The sequence below is a fragment of the Suncus etruscus genome, chromosome 9 (assembly GCF_024139225.1).
Source record: "Suncus etruscus isolate mSunEtr1 chromosome 9, mSunEtr1.pri.cur, whole genome shotgun sequence".
Lineage (NCBI taxonomy): Eukaryota > Metazoa > Chordata > Mammalia > Eulipotyphla > Soricidae > Suncus > Suncus etruscus.
The window spans coordinates 41,365,251-41,384,541 of NC_064856.1; the positions used below are offsets into that span (position 1 = coordinate 41,365,251).

The window sequence follows — 19,291 nt, forward strand, 5'->3', positions numbered from 1 at the left end:
CCATCCCAGGTTTGATCTCCACCATCCCATATGGTCCCTTAATCCTGCTAGGTTCGGGGGATCATATGGGATGCTGGAATTTTAATCACTGTTCTTCTGCAAGCAAGGCAAACACCCTACCTCCATGCTATCTCTCTGGCCCTTCAAAGAGAATCTTTTGTAGATCTACACCTGTCTGGTGGGGCTGGAGAGATAGTAAAGTGGGTATGTGTTTGCCTTGAATGCTCTTGATCCAGGTTTAGTCCCAGGCACCATGTATGGTCCCCAGAGCTCCATCAGAAGGGATCCCTGAGCATCAGTGAATATGGCTCAAAACAAACAAATAAGCAATAATCCCTACATCTGTGTCCTTGTGAGAAAATAATTTATTTATTGTACAAAAGTTGTTCAAAATAACTCATCTTATGTGGACATCATGAAGATAATACAGAGTTGACATCATATTTTTACAATTCTTTCATTCCCTTCTATTCCTCTCCTCCCATAATATAGCATGTCTCTGTTTTTTCTATAACCTTTCCCTCAGCTCAAATTGACCTCTTTGCTCCACTCTTCTTCTTGTAACCCATCCCCTCTTCACTTTTTTCTAGGTTCTCCATTAGATGTCACGGTCTAGTGGATCAAGAGACTGAGCCTTCAAATTGTAATAGGTGCAACTTGTCACATTAAGCAGAATCAAGTGGCCAGAGCACTGATCCAGTTTGAACAATGAGTGAGCAGAGTCTTTCTAAATAGCAGCTCTCAGTGAGCAGAGATTATCAAATGGAAATGTTTATGTGGACTTCCCTTGCAATAGCCTTTCTGGTTGTCTAGGGCTTCATGTCACCCATCTGAAGAGGCTCTTTCTCCACTTCTTTCTCCAACTACAACTCAGGCTATGGCAGGCCTGATTTTAGAGAATGGGGATAGGGGTGAATAAGGAGGCTGAAATCATATGGGTTAAGCCAGCAAAGACAAATGAAACGATATATTTGACAGTAATTTACCCTAGAATAATATAACTGCTCTGCTAATCCCAGCATAACTTGAAAACGTTCAATGGCATGGGAAAATGCTCAAAATGGAAAAGATTGCAGTGAATGTTGCAACACAGTCCTGCTTGTTTAAAAAAAAAAGGAGTCAACCCCTGAAGGGAAAATGGCCATATTTATCTCTGAAGCTGAAATTTTTTATTTTTATTTCTTTTTGTACTTCATAATGTTTTTATTGTTTTCAATAAAAATGTTTTAAAGAAGAAATAATCTAAACAAAACCTAAGTGAGAAGTTCTCAAGTGGCCCCAAGAACCACAGGACATCCCCATTCAGTCTTCGCTTTGCCCTGAGCTATGCCCAGCATCCCACAGAGTCACAAGGGGCACAATTTTGCTGATCCTGCAAGGCCACTCCCATCTGATTAGTACCATCTCTGCCCCCCCCAAAGACTTTTTTTTAAATGTAGGTGTCACGATTTACAAAGGAGCTTAGGATAGACTTTCAGGCTTGCACTGTCCTAGCACACCACCCACCCCTCTAGTGATAACTTCCCTACTGTTAGTTTACAACTTTCCTGGCTTCATTACCCTTCCTCCTACCTACCCTCTTCCTATAGAAGTCAAAAACCCATCTGGACAGAACTAGCTCAGATAAGCTTTTAGTCTACCACTTGCTTCCTTTCCCCAAGCCCCCTACCCCTCTACTTCCTGGTCATTTGAGGATGAGAGTTTTTTAATAAAGGATGGCTGGCTGATTTGGCGGGCAGAGCTCTCTCTCTCTCTCTCTCTCTCTCTCTCTCTCTCTCTCTCTCTCTCTCTCTCTCTCTCTCTCTCTCTCTCTCTCTCTCTCTCTCAGACCCAATTCCTTGGGGCTGGATTATGATGTGTGGAGCCCTACACCCTTCACCATATCTCGGAATTCCACTCTACACATTCTGGGTATAATATGGATATTCCAGGTTTGGGTAAAGTAAGCAGAATTAAGATAAGGGTAAGGGAAGAAAATGGAAAAATAGTGAGACTGTACTCATTTTGTTCAGAAATGATTACAAATTAGTCCACATCACAGTAGCAGAGACAGAAGGTAGCATCCAAGAAGCCCCAGACACACTTGCAAGGGCACCTCTGAACAAATCTCAGTCTGCCTGCTGCTCTCCATGGGAACAAATAGTGTCTGGTCCTAAAGCCTCATTTAATGAAAGGCAATTATGGGCAGCAGGATCATCCTCAATATGCCGTGTGAACATTCTCAGGAAAGAAGACTGGTGGCTAGTGTTAGGATCCAGAGTCGAAGGAGGAGACCACACATTGGAGTAAAGCAAAAGAAAACTTTATTCTGTCCACTACAACACCCCAACTGACTAGCCAGGGCTGCCTCTCAAAGGAGAGGATCCAGCCCAAGGGAGGGAATGAGGAGGTTCTACCTGGTAAGGCCAGGTAGCTTGGGACAGTGTTAATGGAAACTTGGGCTTGAGAACGAGAAGTCCAAGATGTCTACAAGATATAGTTCTTTGAGGCCAGCGAGGTGGCGCTAGAGGTAAGGTGTCTGCCTTGCAAGCTCTAGCCAAGGAAGGACCAAGGTTCGATCCCGCGGCGTACCATATGGTCCCCCTAACTGAGCGCTTAGCCAGGAGTAACCCCTCAGCACCAAATGGGTGTGGCCTGAAAAGCAAAGAAAAAACAAAAACAAAAACAAAAGATATAGTTCTTTACAAAATTGTGTCCTTCCTTGTTCAGAATCCAGGGCCCCACAGGTAGGAGAAGATGAAAATTTCAGTCTTGCGTGTTTAGAGTGTGATTTTTTTTTTTTCAACTTACCTAAGTGCCCTGTTGGAGTAATTGGTTTTCGCTCTATTTGGGATAATTTTTTGCTTGTGCTTGTTTGGAAGTTTGTTTGAACTGGAAGTTTCTCTGGATTGGTTCCTTATCCCTACCTGTTCTTCACCCAAGGGGGTGGCCTTTCTCTTCCCAATAAGGACCTTGTGTTGGGTCTCTGGGAGAAGCAGCTTGTGGTTTCGGTTTCCACAACTAGTTTATCTAACTTCCGGTATCCTTTGCTGGTGAGCATAAAGCTTGTGAAGGAAGTTTCCTAAACCCGTTTTATTCTCTTCTATCTTATGTGTATTATTTTCTGTGTCGGCATTTGCTTCCAGACTCATGCTCCCCAGTCCCTTGGGATTGACACATAAGACTTCGCTAGAGTCCCAAGTCTACCCAATGAACTCTCACAAATATGTTCCTAAGAAACTGGCCATGAGATCTCTAATGTATTGATTGAAAATAATTGGTATTAATATAAAGTCATGATCACATGGCCCAGAAAGTTCTGTCCTAGATATTCTACTGGTAGTATTATAAACACAAACACTCACAAAATGTGTACATGATAGTTAAGAAATGAATAAATACAATGTAATTTTGAGCTGGAAAAATATTATAGTGCACAAGGAGCTTGCCTTGTATGCAGTCAACCCAGCTTCAATTCCTGACACCCCATAAGGTCCCCCTGGGCACTGTCAGGAGTGATTCCTGAGTACAGAAACAAGAGAAATCTCTGAGAATCAATGTTTACCACCCACATACACAAAATTAAATTTTATCTAACCATATAATAGAATTTTATTAGCTAATAACAAAACATGAAGTGGTTATTCTGGAGTGTGTATGAATCTTAAAAATATCTTAAATATTTTTTAAAATATATTTAAATATATTTTAAGAATACAAGATTGGGGCCAGAGAGATAGCATGGAGGTAGTGCGTTTGCCTTGCATGCAGAAGGATGGTGGTTCAAATCCCGGCATCCCATATGGTCCCCCGAACCTGCCAGGAGCGATTTCTGATTGTAGAGCCAAGAGTAACCCCTGAGCTCTGCCAGGTATGACCTCCTCCCCCCCCAAAAAAAGAATACAAGTTCATGTATTTTTGGTTCTATTTATGTGAAATGTCCACAAGAAGCATATCAAAGGACAGAGAGGAGATTAGTTTTTGTGAAGGGAAGGAAGGAGTCATTAAGAGTTTCTGCTAGGGCCGGAGAGATAGCATGGAGGTAAGGCTTTGCCTTTCATGCAGAAGGTCGGTGGTTCAAATCCTGGTATCCCATATGGTCCCCTGAGCCTGCCAGGAGTGATTTCTGAGCATAGAGCCAGGAGTATCTCCTGAGCGCTGCCGGATGTGATGCCCCCCCCCCCAAAAGAAGAGTTTCTGCTAATGTGCACAGCGTTGCTTTTATATTGATTAAAAAATGTTCTGCACAATCTTGTAAATAAAAACAACTAAATTGTATATTTTAAAATACAACTCACCTGAGTGCCCTGACTTAAAATATACAAATGAATTGTATATTTAAAATGTTAGACTTGGGGGACCAGATAGTACAGGGGTTATGCTTAACAGGAATCAAACCTAGGCTTGATCCTCAGCACCAATAAAGGCCCTCTGTGGTACTTGCAGGGCCTCCTTTTTTTAATTTTTCATTACTTAAGTACAGCATAGTAGAGAGAAAATGTCTAAGAATGTCACAAATAAAAATAACTTTTTGTTTATTTAGCAAATTAGAAACAGAGCAATTTTTACACAGCAGAGCTATGAGGTTGCTCCCCCTCACCTACCCACTCAATCAATTAGAAATTAAGAAAAATAATTTAAAACACCATGTAAGGAGCTCTCCATTAGTACTAAGAGCCACAGAACATTCCCAGGGGTGTGAGTTGTTTCCTTTTTCTTTGAAAGTAGCAACATTAGCACAAAAAACATTTATATGTACACACACACAGACACAGACACAGACACACACACACACACACACACACACACACACAGAGACACACTAGATCAGGGGTCTCAAACTCCCGGCCCACGGGCCGTTTGCAGCCCTCCATACAACATTTTGTGGCCCACGGCCGGCTTTCAAATATCGCAGTATTCGCGATTATTCGCTTACCAAATAATCTCAATAAAAATCGCATTAGTAAGAAAAAAGTCACATTAAACATTCGCATACCCCAAGCAGTTCCATTCGGGGTATGCAAATGTTTAATGCAACTTTTTTTCTTACTAATGCGATGTTTTATTGCGAATATTCAGTAAGCGAATAATCGCGAATACTTTCGCCTAGCGAAGATGTCATTTCCGCTGCTCCTGCCCGCTGTCCCTTGCATTATCAGAGGCCTAAGGGAGAGAAGTTTATTACAGCATTAGATTTTGTCATACGTTCATCATGACTTCATCACAGCCTGCAGTGAAGAGAAAGATTGATGACGAGCACAGACAATTTCAGGAAAAGTGGGAGATGCAGTATTTCTTTGTTGAGCACAGGAGCATCCCCACATGTCTTATTTGCTCAAAGTTGCAGTGCACAAGGAATACAACTTGAAACGCCATTATTCAACTAAACATGCTGAGGAATGTGCAAAATATCAAGGAAATGAGAAAGCCAAGCGGGTTGCCAGTCTTAAAGCATGTCTAATGAGGCGACAAGATTTCTTCAAGAAAGCAACCAAAGAGAATGTTGCATCAGTCCAAGCTAGTTACATGGCTAGTGAGATGATTGCTAAGGCAGGGAAATCATTCACAGAAGGAGAGTTTGTTAAAAAAAATGCATGTTACAAGCTTCAAGTATTATCTGTCCGGAAAAGAAAGGTCAGTTTAGCAAAATCAGCCTTTCTGCCAACACTGTGGCAGAGCGCATTTCTGACATGTCAAGTGACATTTATCATCAACTGTGTGAGAAAGCCAAATGTTTTGATGCATACTCAGTTGCTCTTGACGAGGGCACAGATATAACAGACACTGAGCAGCTCACAATTTATGACCGTGGTGTTGATTGCAATTTTGAATTGACAGAGGAGCTGCTCACAATAATTCCAATGCATGGCCAGACCACAGCTAATGAGATATTTTGGCATCTGTGTGATGCCATTGAGAATGCAGGTTTGCCGTAGAAGAGGTTTGTTGGAATAATAACCAATGGAGCGCCATCGATGACAGGGAGGAAAAATGGACTGGTGGAATTGTTCAAAAAAAACTTGAAGAGGAGGGTGTAGAGAAGGCCATTGCTCTTCACTGCATTATCAATCAGTAGGCCCTTTGCAGTAAATGCCTGCTGTGTGACAATGTGATCTCTGTTGTTGTAAAATGCATCAACCAAATCAGATCCAGGAGCTTAACGCACAGAAGGTTCCATGCTTTTTTAGAGGAAATGGAGTCAGAATATGGAGATGTGCTTTATTTCACCGAGGTACATTGGCTCAGCAGGGGAAATGTCCTGAAAAGACTTTTTGAGTTGAGAGAAGAAGTGAAAGCCTTCATGGAGAAGGATGAGAATGCTGTTTCTGAGTTGAGTGATCACAAATGACTCATGGACTTAGCTTTTCTTGTTGACATCACACATAAGCTGAATGTACTAAACAAGATGTTGCAAGGCCTGGAACAGCTTATCAGTGCTGCCTGTGGCAATGTGAGAGCATTCTCCACAAAACTTGTGTTATGGAAATTCCAGCTCTCTCAGACAAACCTTTGCCATTTCCCAGCATGCAAGGAACTTGTAGATGCAGGCATACCATTCAGTGGTGAGAAATATGTATGCTATTTTTAAGCTCAAGAAGGAATTTGATCTCAGATTTGCAGACTTCAAAAAGCACAGAGCCACTTTCCAAATTTTTGTGGACCCCTTTTCCTTTGATTTGCAAGATGCCCCTCCTGTGCTTCAAATGGAGCTCATTGACCTGCAATGCAACTCTGATCTCAAAACCAAGTTCAGGTAGATTAGTGGAAAAGCAGACATGCATGGGCAATTTTTGAAAGAATTGCCCCCCAGCTTCCCTGAGCTTTCCCGAATGTTCAAGCACACCATGTGCCTTTTTGGGAGCACATATTTGTGTGAAAATTTATTCTCCACATTGAAGTTCAGTAAGTCAAAATACAGGTCTAGACTTAATGATGATCAGCCATACTGAGGGTCTCAACTGCTTCCTCTCTAAAGCCAAATGTGGTTCAGATCTGTGAGAAGAAGCACTGTCAAGTCTCTGGCAGCAAGGAATAGGCAAACGATGCCATGTTCAGAACTGTTCATAATCTTCACTCAATGTTCTATTCATGTTCAGAAGAAATAATTAAAACTGTTAATAATGACGTTTGAGGACTTTTTTTTTTGTGAAATCCCTTATTTGACCCTGCCTCACCCCCTCTTTGCCTCCTCCGGCCCCCAGATAAATTGAGTTTGAGACCCCTGCACTAGATGAATGTCATCAGAATCATTAGGTGACTATCGAAAGGTCAAGCTAGTGGGGTTTCAGTTAAATACATACCTTCTAGAATATAAAACTCTATTTTCAAGGTTCCATCACTGATGTGCCCCTTGAATATCAAATTTACCCCTGCAAATGAACAGGCCAAAAGAGGCAACCATAGTTGAATAGTCAGTTAAAAAAAAAAAAACGGTGAAGATTTAGGGTTGATAATTGACATCTGAATTGAAGAATAGGATGATCTTATAGCACTGCTTTGTTGTGGGATCAGATGCTAATTATAGGACAGAACTGAATTAAAATTTACAGCTGTTATTAGTAGTCTATACTACTGAGAAATGAAGAATTCCTGGTTTGGAAAAAAGTTCAGACATCAAGTCTTATAAGTATTGAGAGTAAGTAGTTGAGGAAAAATGAACAGTTGGTTTGTCTTTAGCCCTTGGGAAGAAAAAAATAGGGGAGATGCTTTCTCTTTAAATGCCCTCTGACTCCCTCCATCACCAGGTGTGACCTACATAACAATTGGTTTTCATTTACTTTTGCATTCTCCATATCTGGCCAAGACTTTCAATACACTAAGCATTTAATAAATATTTATTGAAATAAATGTTCATGAATAAGCATTAGATTATATAATTTAAGAAACTAATTGCGATTGACAGTCCTTTCCCTCTTCTACCTTTAGTTTCTCCATTTGTTTTAGATGACCTTTATGGTTTTTTTCAGACCTCAAACTCCTTTATTTCATCGTGTAAAAAGGCAATAATTTCTATAATTAAGAAATGGCAAAACAGTTTCCATGGCAACTACAGGTTCTACCGATTCAAATCTATAGAACTACAACCTGAATGCATCAAGAAATTTAAAAGGACCTCCTTTTTTCTAGTGGTCACCCAGAGGAAGATTCAAGGCTCTTTCTCTTAACCTACTCCTCTCTCCAAATCTGTTTCTGAAACTTCCGGGGGTTTAATAAGTAATTACTAAAAATACAAACCTGATCTGATGCCTAGATCACCTCAGAGCCTACAGAGGAAAAGGACAGAGGGAAAAAAATAAAAAAGAAATCAATGCAGGAAGGAAGATGAGAAAGGAAGGTAATGAAGAAATAGGGGTCTGGGCTTTGATTATATTGGTAATGTGGGAGAGTGGTATAGCTATACATCCAAAGCACAGATTCAACAACACTAAAAAAACATGAGATATAAGCTGAAACCACTGAATTTTAATGCACCTGCCAAAGTGGCAGGCAGGAGTTAGAGGAAGTTGGTAAGAGGAAGAGATGATGGAGTATGGGAGTACTAGTAATGGTAGTTTATAATGGTAGTGGGATTGAATGAGATATTTGATGCCTAAAAATCAACTATCAATAACTATAAACCACAGTTCTTTAATAAATAAAAAGTTTAATGGCCCCCTGGAGAAACATTTTTCTTCTTAGTGGAAGTCACTTTTAAATATGCTGTTCATTCCCGATGAATATAGTAGAATATCCAAATAAAAGCCAACTCCAATCAGGCTAAGATAAAATGAAATTAATTATGACATGTAGCATTGGTAGCAAGCTTTGGTTATAGGAGATGGGAGTGGAAGTCCTTTCCAAGTCTAAGCCAGGCTCTTTGTCTAACATTCTTCAAAGTATTTATCCAAGATGTTTACTAAAAAAAAAAAAAAAAAAAAGGCAAGAATGGCTGGAGAGATAGCATGGAGGTAGGGTGTTTGCCTTGCATGCAAAAGGATGGTGGTTCGAATCCTGGCATCCCATATGGTCCCCCGAGCCTGCTAGAAGCTATTTCTAAGTGTAGAGCCAGGAGTAACCCCTGAGCACTGCTGGGTGTGACCCAAAAACCAAAAAAAAAAAAAAAAAAAAGGCAAGAGATTGGAATAAAAGAACACCCTAGTCAGGAACCATTTGTTAAAGAGGTTTTTTTCTTTCACTAACTATACCTAAGCTATGTTTTTTAAGGGGGGGGGTCATTTTTACAGTTTGGCAAAGTTTCAGGTATCTTTTTGTCCATATTTTACCTCATTCTTAATGAAGGCCTCATTCTTAATAAAGGTCAAAACAGAGGCCAGCTCTGGGGCTTCTGGGAGATTCACAGGTATATTGTGTGATGTTGTTCCCTCAATATTTGACTCTCTTCCTGTCTTACTCAAGAGTATTTTTTCTGGACAGTTCCAGATTGGAACTGTTATTAAAATAACTGCTTATTATAATTAGCCCAAATGCAGCAATAGGACTCAGCACTGTCAGTTTAATGAGAAGAACTTAACTCACATCAACATCTCTGCTTTCATGTCTCATGCCCCCCCCAGAACATATATGTAGATCATCATGATATGTAAATCAGTCATGACCTTGTGTTACCCTTCCCCCAACTTCCTGTTTATCCCACCTGGATGGTCAGACACACCCACACTGGGGAGGGGCTGTTGTTTGAATGTGAGGATAATAGGGCTGGCTGGGGGGAGGAGATAAGGCAGATGAAGCTAGGATGGATGGAGGGCAGCTGAAGGAGGCTGCTTAAAAAAGCTTAGCATAGAAGCTATGAGGAAAAATGCACATGGCAATTAGGGCCTTGCAATAAAGCTTGTTGACTTCTGAAACTTCATCTGACTGTGCGTGAATTTCTATGCTATTATCCTTCCCCTTCAGACCCACTGGCGAAAGGGTTACAGGCTTCATGCTGAGAAAGGTTTCACCCCAACACTAGGACTCTATATTTTATATTAATACAACGACCTTGAAGACTTTGAATGTTCTCTACCTCTAACCATGGCTGTGATTCTTCCAATGCTGAGTCCCTCCTTGCACAGCTGGCCATGGGCTAGTCCTGGGCAGAAAGCAGATTATTGAGATCTATTTGTCCATGGATTCTTGTTGCTAATGGGAACTAGGGAGATAACAGCCACAATAGAGTGTCCCTGACCACCTGCATGGTCCATCTCCACATCCCTGATAAAGGAGAGGGTAGAGATGAGTCAAAGTCTGTATTAACACCTCTACAGCAATGCCTAAATGTCTTGAGCTATAATCAGGTTTCCTAGGTTCATTGTCTATTCTCACAGAAAGAAATGTTGGAAGATAAATTATGAAGCAAAACACTTATAATTAAGAAAAAGAAAAAGACCCAGCCCCACAATTAATCTCCCCCAACAACAACAACAAAAAAAGGACAAACAGCTGAATCTTCCCAGTTGGGAACAGTCTATGGACTAAAAACTCTAGTATATATATATAATTTTATGAAGATAAAGATGCAAAGAAAGGACAAGGTGAAGTTACAATGGGAAGACAATCATCCATAAACAGGACTAATCCCTGCATGCCACTGGTGTGACCGACCCTCACCCACCAAAAAAAAGAAGTAGTATATTTTCTTTCTAAAATTGATAAATCATATCTAAAGTTTTTAAGTAGAGGACTCCTGAAATAAGTTTAAAGAATTAATATTAGCAATATATGATATAGGGTTTGAAAAAATGTTGCCTTATCTGTAGCCTTTTGCAAGGCCAGTTTGTGAGTTTGTGGGATTGTCTTTGCTACTTTCTCTCTCTTTTTGTTTTGGTTTTTGAGTAGAACCCGGCAGTGCTCAGGGGTTACTCCTGGCTCTGCACTCAGAAATCACTCCTGGCAGGCTCTGGGGACAATATGAGATGCCGGGAATTAAACCTGATCTGTCCTGGGTCGGCAGTGTGCAAGGCAAACACCCTACCACTACTGTGCTATCACTCCAGCCCTTTTTCCTTTCTCTTATGTAAAAATTTCAATTTATCCCAGCTGGGTAGTAGTTTCCTTCACTTGCTTCTGTTACCTTTCAATATAAATATGCTTTAAATATGTTTGTGCTTTCCATAAAATTATTTTTTGGGAACCCAAGAATCAGCGACAATGTGTATGTATGCTGGTGTCCCAGCCCCAATCTCACTATCTGGCCTAACATATTTATTGTGATGATTAAATAAGATACTACATATAAAGAACTTAATAGTGTTAAATAACAAAAGTTAAGATAATTTTAGAGAGAAAATGACTGTATTATATAATTCATTAACTGGACAGTACTCAATATAGCAAATGAAAAGAGCAGCAATTATAAAAAAGGGAAGAGTTTTATGATCATAAAAGAGGTGGGACAATAAAAGAAATGTCTGAAATGGGACCAGAGAGATAACATGGAGGTAAGGCGTTTGCCTTTCATGCACAAGGTTGGTGGTTGGAATCCCGGCATCCCATATAGTTCCCCAAGCCTGCCAGGAGCGATTTCTGAGTGTAGAGCTAGGAGTAACCCCTGAGTGCTGCCAGGTGTGATCCAAAAACCAAAAAAAAAAACAAAACAAAAAAAAATGGGACCTTACACCCTGAACATTGATATAATGACCTGGCACAGGCCTCAGAAGAATGGGCATCCTCCATTCACGCCAGAACCAGGCAAGCTATCTACGAAACATCCAAGGTCTTTTATAGCAACAGCTGGAAGCAGTCCTCTACCAGGAAAGACACTACCAAGGGTCTGACATCGACCTCCTAAAAAGAGACTTCCGTTTACACTGAGAAGACTTGACAACAACAATGACCTGCTCTACAGGACATGGTTCTCTCTATTGCCCCTTAAGTGTGAAGTGAAACGAGAGGATGCTCTGCACCATCCTGACTGCAATATGGGATATGCAGACTCCAGGATCTTTAATACAGAAGCATGATACCAACAACAGAGACTATGTGAGGAATGGAGGTGTATTGCCACTACAGAGGATGACTTGAATTGGACAAACTAGTTTGCCTGGAGCCTAGAGTCAGTCCTGTGCCAGGAAACTTCAGGGGTAGGGTCTCCTTGTATTTAGACCATAATTTGTCTTTCCATGTCCCTTATGTTTTGGTGGGCCTATGCAAACAAATGCCACTTTAATACCGTTTTTTACTATGTTCCCTTGACTCCAATCCTTAAGAAAAACAACCCACTAAAACTTTTGAGGTTAACTTAAACTAGTAAGCATGTGCATGAAACTAGAGAAATGTACTTTGCCCTCAATGTTTAAGGAGTTACATAAGTCTAATGTCTTTAGATTATATGTGTGCTGCTAAGAAATAGTATGTACTACAACAGGGGATTTGAGGGACAAAGTAATTGTATTGTACATGGGTTCAGTTTTGTTTTTCTTAATGTTCTTTTGCTGAAAGTTCAAGGCTGGGATATCATCGATGGGACTACCGAGAATTCTGTTTATGGGTGATTGGGTTTCCACTGTAACTTTACCCTGTCCTCTTTCTTTGCATCTTTGTTGTCATAATTAAAATAAAAAAAATGTCTGAAATAATTCGAAGATTTTACAAACTTTCTTGAGAGAAGTCAGATGTTTCTTAAATGTATACAGTTGTGTTTTTAATAAACAAATTAAAAACAATTAATTAAGTGATTAAAAAAGAATACTTAGGGGCTGGTGAGGTGGTGCTAGAGGTAAGGAGTCTGCCTTGCAAGTGCTAGCCAAGGAAGAACTGCGGTTCGATCCCCCGGCGTCCCATAGGGTCCCCCCAAGCCAGGGGCGATTTCTGAGTGCTTAGCCAGGAGTAACCCCTGAGCATCAAATGGGTGTGCTTCAAAAAAAAAAAAAAAAAACCCAAAACTTAGCTAATATGGGTTTGTTCTCCAACACTACATGTGATCTCCCAAAGTACACAAGTGATCCTTGAGCACAAAATCAGGAGTACACCTGAAAGAACCACCAACTTGGCCTAAAAACAAAGAAGAATATTTCTTACTTGTGCTGACTATGAAATTACAGAGGGATTGTTTGAAAATACCGTTTTGGGTAGAGAATAAAACTGAAAACCAAAACTTAGGTACTATATTGGCATACAAGATTCCATTTGGGATCTGTTGTAGTTTTCTAAATTTGAGTAGTACTATGCTAAGCACAGAGCAAGTGTTCATTAAATATTAGGCACGCTTATTTTTCTTTATTTCTCACAATGGCCCTATGACATTGATAATATTCTCACTTTTGTTTTGTTTTGTTTTTTGGGGCACACCTGGCTGGCTCCATGCTCAGAAATCAATCCTGGCAGGCTTGGGGGACCATACGGGATGCCGGGATTCAAACCACCATCCTTCTACATGCAAGGCAAACGCCTTACCTCCATTCTATCTCTCTGGCCCCAACATCCTCACTTTTAAAGTGAAGACTGAGGGGCCGGAGAGATAGCATGGAGCTAAGGCATTTACCTTTCATGCAGAAGGTCATCGGTTTGAATCCCGGCGTCCCATATGGTCCCCCGTGCCTGCCAGGAGCAATTTCTGAGCCTGGAGCCAGGAAAAACCCCTGAGCACTGCCGGGTGTGACCTAAAATAAATAAATAAATAAATAAATAAATAAATAAATAAATAAATAAATAAATAAATAAATAAAGTGAAGACTGAGGCTCAAAGAAGTCAAAGAACCTGCCTATGGTAACAACTACAGAACTCAAACCTGACCTTGACGCACAAGATCTCAGTTCAAAACTCTGGTCCTGTCTCTTTTCACTCCAGCATTTATATATACATTAGGATTTTCATAACTATTGATTGTAACAAGTTAAAATGAATCTATTTTTGCTTTAAAAAAAGACCTAATTCTAGCGGTCAGAGCGATAGCACAGTGGAAGGGCCTTGCACACGGCTACCCAGAATGGACCTGTATTTGATCCCCTGTGACCCATATGGTCACCCGAGCCAGGAGCGATTTCTGAGCACAGAGCCAGAAGTAACTCCTGAGCATCACTGGGTGTGGCCCAAAAAACCAACCCCCCCCCAAAAAAAGACCTATTTCTAGATAATAATCCCCAGTGCACTTGAAATACAGAGGAAAATATCTTTTTAATTTTTAGAATAAAGAGCATTTTCATATGATATTCAGATAAGGTGAAAAAACTACTAGAAAGATCTTATTTAGAAAGAAATCAGCTCAAGGCAATCTTTTGGAGTAGCAGAAGAATAATAAGGAAATCCAGATGCATCTAAGTAAAAGCACTGAACAGCTCTCCCTTGGAAATGACATTTAGTACTGCAAGCTGCATATTTCATTTGTTCTAGGTATAGAACAATTTGAGTCTCTCACTAAGAATCAAGATATTTTCAGAAGCAATAACTCGATTTGGAAAGATAATTGTCTTTCTTGGGAAAAGAAATTTCAGTACACCCACATACATTTTTTAAAATTAAGAGATATGCTTAGTCCGCTGTAACTGGTAATCTAAGCAGGGCACGACCATAATGTGCACTAAATGCAATCCAGAGCAGAATAATCTTTTCATAGTTTTCCATTGTGAATCCTTAAGGTTGTGTTATATGTAGAGTTATATGTAGATGCAAGGATTTACTGTCAAAAATGGGCCTTGATTGACTAGTTCCACTTGCCAAAGTGGCACTAACGTGTAAAAAAAAAAAAAAAAAAGGAAAAATGAACTTGCTCCAATATATTGGGAAAAATCTATCTGAGCATGTGGGGATGTCTTATCTGACACCACTTATATTTCTAGCACTAAAGCTTCAAAAAAAAACGAGAAAGTTGAGCTATCTGACCATTGAATATTCTAGCTGAAGCAATATTTTCTAAAACAGTAATGCATTCTGGCTATTCTTTAAGGAGGAAGTAAAGCATGTGAAATGTTGCAGGTCATATTCTAATTTGTTTTGTATGCTGAATTAGTATTTATACTGCATTTTTAAACCTCATTTATTTTGCTGCTCCTCTCCTACAGGTATGGCTGGGAATCTGGGCAGACAGCTGGCCAATGGTCTCCTGGGCTGACCACTTAGTCCAGGAGACTGAGATCCCCCCCATGCCAAACTGGTCTTCAGGGCTAGGTCTGGCAATTGGGCTCTGGGGAGAGAGAGGAGGAGGGAAACTCCAATCCCAGGCGTTTTCAAACTGGAGAAGAAGGCTGCAGCTGGACCCAGATGATTCCACATGCCAGGATTCCTGCTCCTCTCCTACGAGTATGGCTGGGAATCAGGGCAGACAGCTGGCCAATGGCCTCCTGGGCTGACCACTTAGTCCAGGAGACCGAGAAACTCCTCCAGTATTCATACTGGACCCCCTGCAGCAGTGTCTTTTCTTACCTCATTTTCATTTTCATAACCGCACGGACAAATATACTTTTTAAGCATTATCTAAAAATGTTCTTTATTCTAGACGGTTCCTAGGAAAGGAAACAGAATACCAAAGATTTGGATGATAACACTCAAATAGATCTTTAAAGTCAGTCTTTATGGACGTGACTTTCCGTACTGACTCCAAGCCGAAATCACAAACAATTCATATATATATATATATATATATATATATATATATATTGTATATAGCCCCTGTCATGTATTGCCTCTCCCCTACCCCTGTGTCTCTTCTATCCCCTCATCTCCTAATCCTGATCCATTATCTTCCCCTAATTTAACCCTCTTTACCCTCAGTTCCTAACTCGGTAGGCACCAAGATTGACCTCCTGCCCCAACAGATCACCTTCCAGCTCCTCAGTGAAAGACACCCTCTGGGTCCCCGTTCTCATGCCTCAGCAAAGAACTACAACCAGCATGCCTGCTGACTCATGCTTGATGGCCCCTCTCACCCCCACCAAATCGTGGATTGTTGCATGATACAGGATCGGCCTCAACAAAACTCCAGCTCAAAGACACTATATGGTCTCGATATGCAGCAAAGCATCTCTCAAACTCAATTCCAAGGCCTGTGAATCGAAAAGTACCTTGGCTTTTACTCCCCACAGAATATATCAAAAGACTTAATTGGGAGTCTTATATTGCCTATCGAAGTTCAATGCCTGTATAACAATACATCTTAAGATGTGTATTCCTAATTATACAAGTAGCCTCCTCCACCACTTGTTTTATTTAAATACCTTTTCTTCTTAATTCAGTTTTATTTATTTGTTCTATTTTAATATATACATTTTTTCTCTATCCTTAACCATTTTTGGTGCTGCTTGGTACAAAAAGCCTTGACTGGGATAAAAGCTCAGAACAAAACCAGATGACAGAGACTGTGTGTGCAGCCTGTCATCCTTACCCAGAATAGAACCAGTATGACACCATACATTTTTGTATGGGCACAGTAAAAAAGGGGAAACCATAGACATAGAAACAAGATCTTATCTTCTAGGGATAAGAACTCACTTTTTATAGCAGAAGGGTGCCTCCCATCCTGAACATATGTCATGTGGATATAACCAGTCCCCAGGAGATTGGACAGTGTTAGTTCAATCCTAAACCCCAGATCCCCAATATAGAAATAATACAGCTCTGGGCAACACACCAGGAACTAAGCTCCATTGGGAGATTTATAACACTACTCTGGCACCAACTTGTGCCAGTTTTGATATGACAACGAGGAAAGGAAAACTTGACCTAAGACCAGGATGTCCTATCACATCACCTAACACTAAATGTAAATCAGAAGAGATATTGTCCTTTGAACTGTGAAAAATAAGAGCACCAACAACAGAAAACTGACTTTGACAACCGTGACTGAACAGAGCCTACCTTGGGACTAATAAGGAAAACCCTACCCTAGGCTGTAGCCCAGGACACATAAAACAATAACAACAACAACAACAACAACAACAATATGTCTTATTGCAAAGATCCAACTTGGACAACAGAGACTGAGCAGAACCTTTGGATCCATAATATCTTAGGCTTCGGCTTAGGGTCTGAACGAAAACAGGGAGCAAGTGTTACAGAAGACTTAACACAACAACAACGATGGATAGGAACCTCTAGAACCTAGAGACTCTATCCTAGACCCTGACCTATAACCTGCTCAAATACCAAAATCGCTAGCTACAGTGGCTTGATTTTCTCACACACAACCGAGAGGAAACTTTCCTGGCATCACAAAAAAGCCTTTGGGATGGGGTAATGAGTATATATGGAGCCAGGGGTGATCCCATGATGGTATGCTTCAAGGATGGAGAAACCCTGAATCTCTTAGGCCACGGGAATTCCCTTTCTTCCCCAATACTTACTGTGCCTATGCAAAAAAAAAAAAAAAAAGTGGGGGGAAGGCCAAACCCTACCACTCCAGCACCCATACTTTTTCTTGTTTTGTTTTGATATGTTTTTTACTTTATTTTCCTTCTCTTTGTTCTTCCACTTTTCTCTTTCTTTTTCACTCTTGTGGTTATTATTTAGAGATTTATTTTTATTTTTATTTGCCGGGTCCATTTTTTTTTTTCCTTTCATTTTTCTTTTCTTTTTTTCTCTCTCTCTTCTTTCTTTTTTTGGTAGTTGTCACCAAATTTTTTTCTCCCCTTTTTTTTTTTATCCTTTTTATCTCCAATGACTGTGGAATAGATGCTCACTCTACAACAAGCTGTAAAGTGGAGACCAGTTGCACTAGCATTCTGGGGGGTAGAGGAGGGAGATATGGGATGCATACTGGGAACAGGGGCAGAGGGAGGACAGCACTGGTGGTGGGAATGCCCCTCATTCATTGTCACTATGTACCATAAATGATGCACTGAAAGATTTGTAATACACTTTGGTCACAATAAAAATTTTTAAAAAAGATTCATTTATTTTTCTTTTGGTCTACTCCTTTATTGTCATTGAGGAGATGATTTTAAGATTTACATTTTGTACCGATCATTGCATATTGTTAATATTGCTGATGACAAAAAATTTAATATCTCCCATCTACTTAGCATTTTACATATTCCAAATTATCTTCATTGTCAATATCTCATTCTGTTTTCACCCTTAATTCCTGAATATAAAAAGGGAAAGAAAAATTATAGATTTGTAGTTTTAAATGCCTAAGACAAATTCCAACTCAATCCTTTTTCAATTTAATGAACTTGGGACATTTTCTTAATGTTTTTGAACTCTCCAATTTCCTAAAATACAAAACTTTGAGGACGCTAACAATAAAATGTGGGAAAGAGACTAGTCTTTCCCTTTAGTTTGAAAGGACTCACGAATAGAGAGTTAAGGAAATAAAGAGCAGGACATATTCACCTGAAAAAAAAGTGGTTTTGTTTTTCACGTTTTTATTTGAAAAATAAAGATAGAAAAGTATTACTCTTTATAGGAAACCCCTGGACATCCATGTAGCCCATTTAAGAAACAATAATCAAATCTGTACTCCTTGTAAAAAAAAAAAAAAAAAAAAAAAAAAAAAAAGTCCCACTAGGCCTCCAAAGGAAGAAAAAAAAAAAAAAAAGAATGGATTTGGTGGGGGGCTCTTGTCTGCTCGAAGTTTTCTGCCAACTTTGAGGGAGAAAGCCATGGTCAGTTCGAACAGGAGATCATGAAGCCCAATGATGAGAAGTCGACAAATTCAAGTCTAGCATTTCCCAGGCTCTTTTTGAGTTGGAGATGAACTCGGACCTGAAGGCATAGCTTAGGGAGCTGAATATCACAGCAGCCAAGGAAATTGAAGTTGATGGTGGTCGACAAGCTATTATAATATTCATGCCCATTCCTCAACTAAAGTCTTTCCCGAAAATCCAAGTCTGGCTAGTATGGAAATTGGAGAAAACGTTCAGTGGAGAAGTTCAGAGGAAAATTTTGCCTAAGCCACCTTGAAAAAGCCTACAAAGAATAAGCAAAAGCATCCTAGAAGCAGCACCCTAACAGCTGTGTATGATGCAATCCTGGAGGTCTTGGTCTTCCCTAGTGAAATTGTGGACAAAACACAACAAAACAATGTGAAACATAAGGTTGAAACCTTTTCTGGTATCTATAAGAAGCTCATGGGAAGGATGTTAATTTTGAATTCCCAGAATGTCAACTGTAAACAAAAATGTCTAAATAAAATATCATTCACAGTGAAAAAAAAAAAAAAAAAAGAACGGATTTGGGAGTTAGAGTAAAGATTTGAAGAGATTTCCTCATCCCATTCCTCCCCTTCAATATTTTATCAGTGTAATCAAGATTGATGGGGTTCTAGGAGGGAATCCTTGGTTTATTCCAACAACATGTGAGATAATATTCTCTTTTATATTTACAGCATGAAATGGGCACAGCAATGACCCCAGGAATAAAGTGTTCTGACAGAGATGTCAGGTCACAGAAGGTAAG

At 40.0% G+C, this 19,291-nt stretch overlaps 1 pseudogene; it reads left to right on the forward strand.

Annotated features, from left to right (window-relative positions):
* Window positions 1-2,180: 2,180 nt before the first annotated feature.
* On the forward strand, window positions 2,181-19,007 carry LOC126018413 (40S ribosomal protein S7-like; annotated as a pseudogene).
* The last annotated feature ends 284 nt before the right edge of the window (window positions 19,008-19,291 follow it).